Below are 12,079 nucleotides of genomic sequence, written 5' to 3'. Positions count from 1 at the left end.
GCCCTTAAAAGTGTTTGTTGAAAAATTAGCTGTCAGTCTTATGGGAGCACCCTTGTAGGCTACTATCTTTCTTTATATGCTTTTAAGATTTTTTTTTTTTGTATTCAACCTTTGCCATTTTAATGATGTGTCTTGGTTTGGGTCTTTTTGGGTTCATCTTGTATGGCACTCTCTGCAATTCCGGGACTTGCGTGTCTATTTTCTTTGCCAGGTCTGGAAAGCTTCTAGTCATTATTTTTTCAGATAGGTTCTTGGTCCCTTATTCTCTCTCTTCTTCTTTTGGTACTCTAATGATGCAGATGTTGTTACATTTTATATTATCCCAGAGGTCCCTTAGGCTATCCTCATTTAAAAATAATTTTTTGTTGTTGTTCTGATTAGGTGTTTCTTCTACTTGGTCTTATAAAACATTGATTTGATGCTCTGCTTCATTTAATCTGCTGTTGATTTCTTCTAGTGTATTCTTTGTTTCAGTTGTTGTAGACTTCATTTCTTACAGGTTCTTTTTTTATGGTGTGAGAACCATGTCAGGTCCCTGGATAGTCAAGGCCAGTGGAAGTACAGAGGCCTTGTTATCAATACACCAGAATGGCCAAAGGTGGCTCTGGGCATGTGCCTAAACGGAATGTTTAAGGACTCTGAGCCTGAGAATCCTAATCAGACCAAGATACCAGGAGCGGATGCAAGGACACACAGTACACTGTGCCCTTCAGTAGCCAATATGATTGATGGAACTATTGGCACAAAGCCTACTTTGTCTAAATAGTGTAAAAGTAGGCTACTGGCCAGCTAGTAGGCTGGCGTCTGGAGAGAGAGCAGCGAGGATGGAGTGTGTGAAGAAGTCTGCTAGAGAGATAAGCTGGGCAGGGGAGACAGGAGAAGCTGCTGAGCTGGAGAGCTCAGGTACGGTTACGATGTGAGGCAGTGAGTCTAGGAGGCAGCGTGTGGCTACTCAGATAATAGCTGCAGGTATAGAGACTGATGCTGCTTTATGGGAAACATATGTATTCACCAGGCGGTGTCCGGCTGCCTGACTGTATGGACTTTGCTGTGAGGACTGTTCTTGTCTGATGGCTTTGTGGCCACTGGCTTCTGCAATAAAGACTCATTCTTATACACCACAACCTCTCAGGGCTTCTCCGTCTGCCCCACCACCGAGAATTGACCTGTGTCTAGTGAGCAGAAGATAAAGGAGGAACTTGAACTAAGGTCCCAAAAGTTAGTACAGTGGGCAGGGTTCGAGAAGCACCTGCCCTGGTGTAGTCAGATAGGCGAATTTAGAAGAATATATGGACTCGGAACCAGTCAGACCAGCAGAGCTGTAAAGGGCTCCTGATGGCTGCTCTGACATATGGTTTTTCTGTCCTTTTTTTATGCTTACTATCTTTTTGTTGTAGGTCTCATTAAGTTCCTTGAGCATACTTATAATCAGTTTTTTGGACTCTATATCTAGTAGGCTTGTTGCCACCATTTCATTTAGTTCTTTTTCTGGATATTTTTCCTGTTCTTTCATTTGGGACATATTTTTTGTCTCCTCATTTTGGCTGACTCTCTCTGTATGTTTCTATTTCTTAGAAAGATCTTCTACATTCCCCAGTTTTGGTAGGGTGGCCTATATAGTAGGTGTCCTGTGAGATCCAGTGACACAGTCTCCCTGATCACCTCAGCTGGGTCCTCTAGGAGTGTCCTTTGTGTGGGCTATGTGTGCCCTCCTGTTGCAGTTGAGGACTGACTGCTGCTTACATGTCAGTGGGTGGGGTTAACCCTCAGGCTAACTTCCTGTGAGGATTGGCCACCACCACAGTTGCACCAGCATTTACCCCAGCATGATCTGTTGCTTGCTGAGATCTCCCTTTGGGTGTGCCACTTGTGGAGTTAATTGGGTGGTGTTCTGTTGTGGTCTGAAGCTGGCCATTTAGCAGGGGTCCTCAAACTTTTTAAACAGGGAGCCAGTTCACTGTCCCTCAGACTGTTGGAGGGCCGGACTATAGTTTAAAAAAAACTATGAACAAATTCCTATGCACACTGCACATATCTTATTTTGAAGTAAAAAAACAAAACAGGAACAAATACAATATTTGTATTTACATGTGGCCCGCAGGCCGTAGTTTGAGGACCCCTGATTTAGTGTGTTGGTTCTGGGGCCTCTTGGGATAGACTCTGTTTCAGGTCAATGTCAGACACTGCCTGTGACCCCCTGAGGCTACCTATTAGGAGCTACAAAGTAATCAGTGGTTTATAGCTGCCTGTTCCCTGCAGTCATGTGTGATGTGTATGGGAGGAGCCATGCTGCAAACTGAGGTCAGCTGCCACCAGTACCGGGCCTGGGGCAGGTCAGTAAATGATCCAAGGCACCTGAGACTTGCCACCACCTGCTCATAACGTTTAGTTGCTGACAGATCCTCGAGGCAAATGCAAGATGTCAGGGAGCCATCAGGGTGGAGCTAACGGAGTTCACCAGGCTAATACAGAATTTGGTTTGGCTATATAGGTGGATGGCTCAGCCCAGAGCCGATAGCTGTCACTCCAGCCCTCATCCTGAAGACATACAATTAAATCTTCCCTTTATGTTTCCAGCACCCTCCAAGCTTGACCAGAGGTTTTTTTTATAAAGATTACAATGCAGGCCTAGGCTGGTTGTCTCCAGAGGAGCCGTGGGTCATAGAGGAGCTGGGTAGGGTGGGGTCTCAGGGATTCACCAGACTAATGCAGGTTCAGATTTGGCCACTGGGGGAGGCCTCTACACAAGAAAAATGGCCACACTGAGAGAGGGCTCCACCCAGGAACAACGGCAGCCGTCTGTCCGACCCCTCCCTGCAAGTCATGCAACTCAGCCATCCCTGAAGGGCTCCAGCACTCTCAAGCTTAACTGGAATTTCTCAAGTTTTTAAAGAAAGACTGAAGCATGAGCCTAGGCTGATTACTGGTAAGTTGGGTGGAGTGGTGTCTCAGGGAGTCATCATGGAGCTCGAGTTCACCAGACTACTGTACATTCAGATTTAGCGGGGGCGGGGGGCGGGGGTTGCCTGACCCAGGAAAGATGGCACCTGTCAGCCAACAGGAGGGCAGTGTTGACAGGCAGCCTTCCCTCCAGCCCCTGCACTGAAGCCACACAACTCAGTCTCTCCTTGCATGTATCTGGTGCTTCTCTCCCATCCCTGAGCCACTGTCCCCGTCAGAGCCCAAGGTGAGTGCCTGTGAGGGAGAGCTTGAGCACTGGCCTTTTAAGAGGGTGACTGGGTTTCCAGCAGCCTTCTGTCTCACCAGGACAGAGAGAGGAATCCCTGCTGATTCTCACAGCCAGATGATATGGGGGCTTCTCCTCTCCGCACTGATGTTCCAGTCTGGGGAGCCCAGTGTGGGGTTGAGACCCCGCTCCTCAGGGGGAACCTCTGCAGGTGAGATGTCCCCCTAGATTTTCAACCTCCACATGTGGGTGTGGGGCCAGCCCATTTTGTGTCTCTGACTCTGTGCTCTAATCCCATCCTGAACCAGGGGAGATTCTACTCTTCTCTGCTTTCACCTGCTGTTTCTCTCCCTGAGACAATGATCAGAGAACTATGACAGGCTGAATCAGGAGGGTCACAGGTAAAGAACACACCAGGGAAAAGCATAGGTAGATATTCCACAAGATGTCATTTCACCATTCCAACTACAGAAAAGATTTTAAATTCACTCACATTAAAATGTCAATGGCTCATAATAATGAAAGGCAGAAACCAAACTGAAATGCATGGTTTCTTCTCTGGGCAGGATGCAATGGTGGTTTCTTTCCCGGTTCTTGTCCAGGTGGATTTGAAGAATGAAGCCACGGACAAAAGGTGGTACATATATGGAAAGGTGGAAATTTATTGGAAACAAGTACAGACTCCCACAGGGGGAGGGGCTCCCAAAGGGGTAGCCCCAAAGCCCCTTTTTCCTAAGATTTATAAAGTCTGCAGTTCTTTGTCTTTTGATACTCCCTTCTTATTGGTCACGATAGCAGCTTCAAAGCACAAACCCCACCTGGGCCCCCTCCTTTTCTCTCCCTTCTGTGGCAGAATTCTCCACTCCCTGTGAAATCAGTTTTCCTCTTTCTCCCTTCTGTTTCTCTACTCCCTGTGGTTTTCCCCGGTCTTCTGTGAATGGGTGTCTTCCTCTCCCCATAGGCTGTGGAGCCTTTAGTTCTTTGCGAATGTGTGCCTTTTGCCAGCTCCAAGTCCCCAGCCAACTGTGTCTCCTTCCCCAATGGACCCTCTTTATTTTTAAAACTCCCTAAACATGCCTATTTTACCCCTAAAAACTCCTTTCAATCATATTTAACCAAGAGCCATACTCTTCAAATACAAAGAATGAGAGAGTAAAGGTGGAATTTCACTCAGCAGTTGTTGCGAGAGGGTTTGGTGGGAAGACAGAAAAGGAGTCTTCTCTGTCCTAAATCTGACTTCATGCTGTAGGGTAGGCCCCGGGCCTTCCTGACACACCCACTTATCCTTCCTACACTTCACTCCACGCGTGGGTTCCCCCTTGTCCACATTTTTAGTATCCTCTTACTTTCCCTCTATGAACAGCTAAGTCATGCTCTTTTCTTTGAAAGGGAAACTGTCTGCATGGTGGCAAAGATTAAATCTTGTGTGCAAATCTAATTCCCTGAAGAAATTTGTTCATTTCCCTGGATACTTCCAAACCATTGCTTCGTTACACTGTGAGCTTTAGCCACTGGTTCTTCGCGTGGTCCCCAGGCCAGCAGCAGTAGCATCACCTTAGAGCTTCTTACAGAAGCAAATTTGTGACCCTGACCTCAGACCTACTGAATTAGGGATCTGTGTGGTTTTTTCCAAGGTGATTTTTTAGACATAATTGACATACATCACTGTCTAAATTTAAGGTGTGCGCATGATGGTTTGATTTACACATATTGTGAAATGATTGCCACAATAGGTTAATTTAACCTCCATCATCTCATATAGATATACTACAAAGAAAAGAAAATTTCTCCTTTGATGAGAACTCGGGATCTACTCTCTCTTTCTTAACACCTTTCCTATATCATACAGCAGTGTTAGCTATAGTCATCATGTTGTATATATGGCATCCTTAGTACTTATTTATCTTCTAACTGGAAGTTTGTACCTTTTTAAAAAAATGTTTGTATTGATTTCAGAGAGGGAGAGATAGAAACGTCAATGATGAGAGAGAATGCCCCACACTGGGGATCAAGTTCAAAACTTGGGCATGTGCCCGACCAGGAAACGAACCATGATCTCCTGGTTCATAGGTCAATACCAAACCACTGAGCCACACAGGCTGGGCAGTTTGTACCTTTTGACCATCTTCTTCCAATCTCACCTCCCACCTGTGGTAACCACAAATCTGGTTTCTTTTTCTTTTTTTTTGGATGTGTGTGTGTGTGTGTGTGTGTTTATTTTTAGATTTCACATGTAAGTGAAGTCATACAGTTTGTCTTTCTGTGTCTGACTTATTTCACTTACTGCTTTCAAGGTCCACCCATGTTCTTGAAAATGGTAGAATTTCCATTCCTCATCTGGAATGGATAAAGAAGATATATGAATGGCCAACAGGTACATAAAAATGTGCTGTTAGAATGGCTGCTATCCAAAAGGCAGAAGATAGCAGATGCTGGTGCGGATGTGGAGAAAAGGCAATCCTTGTGGTCTTTACCCACTCATCTTCTTTACCCACTCATCTGTCCATGGACACTTAGGCTGTTCCCGTATGTTGGTATGTAAATAGAGCTGCTATGAGCATGAGTGTGTAGTTTTCTGAGTTTGTGCTTCCATTCCTTTCGATATATTCCCAGCGGTTGGATTGCTGGATCATATGGTAGTTCCATTTTAAATTTTCTGAGGAACAGCCATGCTGTTTTCCAAAGTGGCTGTGCCAATTTACAACCCACCCACAGACCACAAGGGTTTCCTTTTCTCCACATCCACACCAGTATTTGTTATCTTTTGCCTTTTTGATAACAGCCATTCTAACAGGTGCTAGGTGATAGCTCATTGTGGTTTTAATATGCATTTCCTTAATCACTACTGATATTGAGCATCTGTTTATGAATCTGTTGGCCATTCATATATCTTCTTTAGAAAAATGTCTATTTGGATCCTTTACACATGCACATTTTTAATTGGATATTTATTTATTTATTTATTTATTTATTTATTTATTTGCTATTGGGTTGTATGACTTCTTTATATATTTTGGATGTTAATCCTTTATAAGATATATGGTTGGCAAACATTTTTTTTCCCATTCCATAGATTGACTTTTCACTTTGTTGATGGTTTGTTTTGTTCTGCAGAAGACTATTATTTTGATGTAGCTCAACTTATTTTTTTTATCTTGTTGCTTGTGTTTTACGTATGCTTTCCAAAAACTCATGACTAAGACCCACGTCAAAGGGCTTTTTCCTGTTTCCTTTTAGGAGTTTCATGGTTTCATTTAAGTCTTTAATCCATTTCAAGTTAATTTTTTTGAGTGGTGTAAGATGGGGATCAGCCATCTGTGTCTAACAATAAGTCCTTCATGTGATTCTAGTGACAATAAAGTTGGAGAACCACTGGTTTAATCTATTTACTGCAGTCAGAGGCTGGGAGTAGCTATAGACCCAAATGAGGCATTCCTAGACCTTGGAGAGTCAGAATGCAGCCTTCTGTGAAGCCAAAATCACATTCAGAATACATAAAGCACAGACAAGATCTCCATCTTAGACTGCACACTCCCCAGAGGTTTGTCACATTAGGGTCTGTTAGGATTGGTCCTATTGTGAGGAATAGAAACACAAGAGAACTTAAGCAAAATTCAAGACTGTTTTCTCTGTTGTCAAGTGCACTAATTGTTCTAAGGCTCTTCAATCCCTTTTAGCCTAAATTCCACAATTATACATTATTAGAGCATCAATAATGAACAATTATAAATAGTGGCCCGGTGCTTGAGTTAGTTTGTGCACATTGAAAGGAAATTAATTAGAAGAAATATTTTAATATTGCTACTCACCCTTTCTCTATAATAGAAGTGTCAATCAAATTCACAATCAACAATGACAGATGGAAACACATGCGTGCGATTGGCACCAGAGAGAGCTTTATATGTATCGCACAAGCGCAAGTCAACTTAGCCTTTTATATAGAGAGAATAAACTTGCTTGATTAGACCTGCTTTCTGATTTAGCTAAACTTTTTCCAGCACAGTGAACCACCCCAACTTCTCTTTCAGGTAATTGTCAGCAACACAGCAGTAAATATTAACACAAAGCAGATTATTATTGGAGATAATGCAGGGAAAACAAAAGGTAAAATATTTAACCGCAGCAGTGTTTGACTATATTCTGTGCAGTGAGAAAACCTGAAGTCATTTTCAAGGTCCACCATTTCTTATTTCTTTTCAGTCGGGTCAAGTTTCTAAACTTTCTAAGTCTCCATTTTCCAGCTAATGAAAAGAAAATAGGATTCCACCGAGTCTTCTATCTACCTACTCCAGTACTTCTGTGAGGATTAAATGAGATGAGTCACAGGAAAATGCTTCACAGACATTTTGTTAAAGTATAAAATGTTTGCACCTGGCTATGAAGCAAGTCGTGTTCCTGGGCTGAAGAAACTCCAAGGAGGCTAGTCGCTAGGGAGAGGAAGCCAGGTGTTGCTATGTAACGTCATTACCCGGCATCCACAGCCACCGTTTCTGGGCTGGCTGTGCTAGGGCTGCATTTTGTGCCATGGGGTCTCGGCAGCATCAGCTGCGATTATGGTGGGGTGTTGCTCTGGGGTGGTGACAGGGCCTGTGTCCCACTTGGGGGAAGCCAAGTGTTGCTTTGTCAGCGCCAAGTCCTCGGTGCTGTTTCTCTGTAAATGGCCAGTGTGCGTCACAGCAGCTCCTGCATTGAGTATCTGCCCCCTGGTGGTCAGTGCATGTCATAGCGGCCAGGACAGTAGGACACTTAGCATATTAGCGCACACACATACACACACACACACATTCCCTAGGGAAAATAAAAAAATATAATTTAAGAATTTTGAAACTGAGAAATTGTGTTTCATCTTGAATACACAAAATTTAATAAACTTTAAAATAGGATTCTAAAATTCCATTGCATATATGTATCACAATTTTTTTATTCAATTATCTATTGATGGGCATTTAGGTTGCTTCCATATCTTGGCTATTGTAAATAGCATTGCAGTGAACATAGGTATGCATATATTCTTTTGAATTAGTGTTTGGGTCCTTCGAATATATACCCAAAAGTGGAATGCTGGGTTATAAGACAGTTCCATTTTTAACTTTTTGAAAACCCTCTGTACTGTTAGAATATTACTCGGCCATTAAGAAAAAAATGAAATCTTACCATTTACAGCAACATGAATGGACCTAGAGGGTGTTATGCTAAGTGAAAGAAGTCTGACAGAGAAAGACAAATACCATATGATTTCACTTATCTGTGAAATCTAAAGAACAAAATAAATGAACAAATAAAATTAAAACAGACCCATAGATACAGACCAGAGGGAGGAGCTTTGGGGGACTGGGTGAAAAAGGTGAAGGGATTAAGAAGTACATATTAGCAACTACAAAATAGTCACAGGGATGTGAAGTACAGCATAGGGAATATAGCCAATAATATTGTAGTAACTATGTCTGGTGCCCGGTGGGTACTGGAAATATTGGGGTGATCACTTTGTAAATATGATTGTCTAACTACTGTGCTGTATGCCTGAAACTAATACAAAGTAATATTGAATGTAAACTGTAATTTAAAAAGAAATTTAAAAAGAAATTAAATAAAAGGTAAAGTTCTTTAATAAAACAAAACAGGGTTCTAAAAAAGCTTTTAAAAAGTTTCTCGACATAAACTTTTTTCAGCCGAATTTTCAAAGACCACCAAATAACTATGCTCCATCTGCAAAGTAACACGTTTTCTTTGAGCATATATCAGGCCAGAGAATAAGAAATGTAACAGTCAGAGGGGCAGGAAAATGCTTTTCTTTTCTTTGCATATTAACATTTGAGACTGGGAGTGTCCTTTATAACTAACACTGTGGCGCCATCTTCAGTTCCTGCGGAGGATCGACAACTTGACCAGAATGCTTAGCCTGGAATCACTGAACCAGAGAACCTTCTCCAAGTTGCTGCAAGGACGCCTGTGGAGGTCTCTTTAGTCCCCAGCTAGAACTCCCACCCCAGATCCTGCTTCTTAAAAAGTGTGGTCTGGGGGCTGAGCATGATGCGAGCTAGTTAGAGAGGGAAATTCTCAGGCCGCACCAAGACCTCTGGAGCAGAATCACACTGGCCAGCTGATGTGTGTGCTCACGGAGACCTGAGACACTTTGCTCTCTGTGATTTCCCCAACCATTTAGCCCACTGGTCCTGACTTTACAAAAGCAGCGTGTGGGTTGTAGGGGGTGGAGAAGGAACCCAGACACCAATGGATAGAACTGCACAGCCTTGGTGAGAAGATGCTGTTTATTAGACTGAACTATCAGCCCGTTAATAATCCATGACAAAGGTAAAAGAGAGCCTGGTCCTTTTGCAAATACTACACATTTCCCAAAGACAATTATTTGACAACCTCTGCCTCAATCCACAGCTTTGTAATGAACTAGGAGGTCCAGTTCAATTCTCAATTCCACTGAGTCATGTGTGCTGTTTCTACCTCCCCATCCTTCCAGACTGTTCATCCTGCCTCCTGGACCTCACCTAGGAGCCTTCCTCTCTCAGATTCCCAGTGTCCTCTCCCTGCCTCATCACTGCACTCTCACAAGTCCTGCTTAAGTTCCTTAACATTGTGCAGAAGAGTTCTTTACCTGCCATGGCCCCTTTGCTAGATCACAAATTCCTTAGTAAGAACAATGCTTATGCATTTGGATTCACTCACTTATTCATTCATTTATCCTAATACTTAGCAAGTGCTATGTGCCAGGCATTATGGATTTGATTAAAATACAGCAGGCGTAATCCCAGCTCTCTATTTGAGCTCATGCATTTATAGAATAAAATGACAAACAAGTAATGATAATAGGAGATAAATATTATGACATAGAAAGTATAGGGTGTTTGGGCGGACTCATGTAGGGCCATCTAGCTTGGACTTGGAAAGGGTATCTAAAATGCCAACTAAAGGATACAGAGTTAATTGGGCAGAGGGGGGAACGAAGAGGAGAGAGTACAGGAAGTGTTCAGGAAGCAGGAATGCTTGCGTCATTAAAATCATGTATTGGGCATACAATCATGCCAAAAATATGTGTGTTTGGCAAAGTTTGGCATTTTGTGTTGCCTCAAGCATCCAAAACTGAAAACTATTTGGCAAAATGTCTTTGGCTAAAAGAAGAGTTTGGCCAATTAATTTACCTTTTTAAAGAAAAGACAGCGTTTAAAATATGGGCAATATCTATATTTTTATTTGGGTTGATTAATTTTTTAAAAGCATTTTCAGAGAAACAGGATGACCAGATTACTGAGCTTCCCTTTCCACTCTAAGAACTAGCGAAAGAAGCTTTACCTGAGTCAACAGAGAGCTCTAAGTAACTCTGTGAGTCTACAAAATCACCGTGAAATCAATGTTCTAACGAATATCTCAGAATCATGACCCAGTTCTTCATTTTGAGTTTTCTTAAGTACATTATCCTCTTTAATGCTAAAATATGCAATCTTATGTGAAAAAAATATATATAAATATAGACTTCAAAAAGTCTATATGGACTTCCAGTTAAAGACGAAACATATGTTTCTTTCCTCCTTCCCAAGACCCCACTAACATGATACTAGGTAAACTGCAAAGGTTTCAATCCATAGCGACCAAGAGAAAAGGAGCGAGTAAATTAATGGACTAGAGATTTCAGTAACTAGTGGACAAAGACATATAAATGTGTCCACGTTGAAAAGGGAGCCATATTCTGTTCCGAGGAGGAAAGGGAGGAAGAAAGTTAATCTGCCTTCTTGGAGATTAAGGACCTGCCAGATGCAGCAAAGGAGATACTCTAGACAGGAGAGTCATAGGCATGTGCATAGGAACAGGCATCAGAACACTGAACTTTTCAACAACAAACTGGATATAAGAAAACAAATAGAAGAGGAAAAGGACTATAAAAATTTTTAAGGGAAAATGATCTTCAGGTTAAATTCAGCATTCCAGCTGAACTCCCCACCAGGCGTAACAGAATAAGGATATTTTCAGACACACAAGACTTCAAAGAGTTTCCCTGCCATGTCCCCTTTCCCAGGAAGCTCCGTAGGACATGTTCCAGTACATAAAGATGTAAACCGCAACAGAGGAAGACATGGGGTCCAACACAAGAGAGCTCAGTGTCAGACTGACAGCTCACCTACAGAGCCCGGGTGGAGGAGGGGGACAGAAGACCGGGAAGAACATCTCTGGGAAGAAAAGGACATGGATGTGATGGCACAACTGCAAATAATTAAGGACTATTATCTGTTAAGAGATTTATGGCAGATAGAGCAAAGTTGAGAAAAAAAAAAAAAAAGGAAGGCAATCTGAGACTAAAGGGAAAAGATAGTTAAAATTCACACTTCTTGCCTGGCCTGCGTGGCTCAGTGGTTGAGCATCAACCTATGAACTAGGAGGTCCAGTTCAATTCTCAGTCAGGGCACATACCTGGGTTATGGGCTCAATCCCCAGTGTGGGGCATGCAGGAGTCAGCTGATCAGTGATTCTCTCTCATCATTGATGTTCCTCTCTCTCTCTCCCTCAGAAATCAATAAAAATATTTTTAAAAAGAATTCACACTTCTCTACTTGGCTGTGCAGTGAAAAATACTATTTACAGTCCCCCCACCCCCCTTATCCCCAAGGGATACCTTCCAGGATTCCTCCGGGGATGCCTAAAACCACGGATAGCACCATATCATATGCAATATACGCTATATGTTTTCCTAAACATGCATACCTAAACATCCTTCCTTAAAGGAAGGACTTGATAGCTTCTTTTTAGTATATCTGAATTGCCAGCATCACTACTCTTGCTCTTTGGAGCCATTATCAAGTAAAATAAGGGCTAGTTGAATACCCCCACCATCGATCTGATAACTGAGATGGCTACTAATTGACTAAAGGTTGGGTAGAGTTTAGA

The sequence above is a fragment of the Myotis yumanensis genome, unplaced genomic scaffold, assembly GCF_028538775.1.
Source record: "Myotis yumanensis isolate MYYU_CA2020_CCGP unplaced genomic scaffold, mMyoYum1.0.hap1 SCAF_2, whole genome shotgun sequence".
Lineage (NCBI taxonomy): Eukaryota > Metazoa > Chordata > Mammalia > Chiroptera > Vespertilionidae > Myotis > Myotis yumanensis.
Note: the sequence above shows the minus strand (reverse complement) of the source record.